This window comes from Cephus cinctus, unplaced genomic scaffold (assembly GCF_000341935.2).
Source record: "Cephus cinctus unplaced genomic scaffold, Ccin1 Ccin1_scaffold0022, whole genome shotgun sequence".
In the NCBI taxonomy this organism is placed as follows: domain Eukaryota; kingdom Metazoa; phylum Arthropoda; class Insecta; order Hymenoptera; family Cephidae; genus Cephus; species Cephus cinctus.
In genome coordinates, this window is record NW_014332770.1 from 159,907 (window position 1) to 160,880 (window position 974).

The following is a 974-nucleotide window of genomic DNA, read 5'->3' on the forward strand; positions in this document are numbered from 1 at the left end:
GGGGGGGGAGGGGTCGCCGACACATAATTTCGTTTATCCCAGATTCAGAATTTACTATATATATATATACACCCCCGTAATGCATTTGTCTAATATTATCTCAGCGTTCATTCCCTATTCCGATAAAGAAACAGGTACCAATACGTGTACATCGATTTATTATTAATGGATATAAGGGATGAGATAAGCACTCCCTATTTTCTACCCCTATTTTCGTCATATAGATCAAAATATTCTTTTTAATGCGAGGGAGCCTTATAACTCTGTACGGACTACTTCATCCCCTTTCTTCTTGTACCACTCACCGGCCTTGAGTTTAAAGGCCGATGAGAGATTGAACCCCCCGAATCCGTTTTTCATCCCGCGAAGCCCAAAGTCTCGGCCGAATGACGTTTGACAAATGCGAGGGGTCGGCGCGGGCGAGAAGAGAGAAGGAGAAGCATAAGGGAGGGAAAAAAAAGGGAAATAAAGGAAAGCCTGCGCTAGGGTGCTTTTCCAATTAGGTGGTAGGAAGGGTGAGGGTGGTACCGTGAAAACGCAGCTTTAGGCCAACCCCCGTAATCCGCAACTCTCCTTAACCGAAGACGTTGATGTACTGAACGTGGATAAACTTACCCTAAACAAGCGAATCTTTTGGTCCTAAGGGACCCTCTAGTGCACCCTCTCGTTTAAGGGATGAATGACTTTAGCCCGAGAGCCTCTCTTTTTTTTACCTTCAACAAATTGCTGCCGTATTTAGACACGTACGCGCTTTTCCCTCTACGTGTCTTATATTATATTAAACAGAATCCACAGTGTATCCAGCACTTGAGAGACTGAAAAGATCCTGGACCAATTGTCCATCGGATGAACTCTTATCGATCAGCTTGCCTTTAACGAAGATCAAAGATACTCTAGAAACATTTCGATGAACAATATTTGTTTCCTTTGCTCAAATATTGACCCCTCTTGAACAGGGGTTTTTGGGAGGGGGG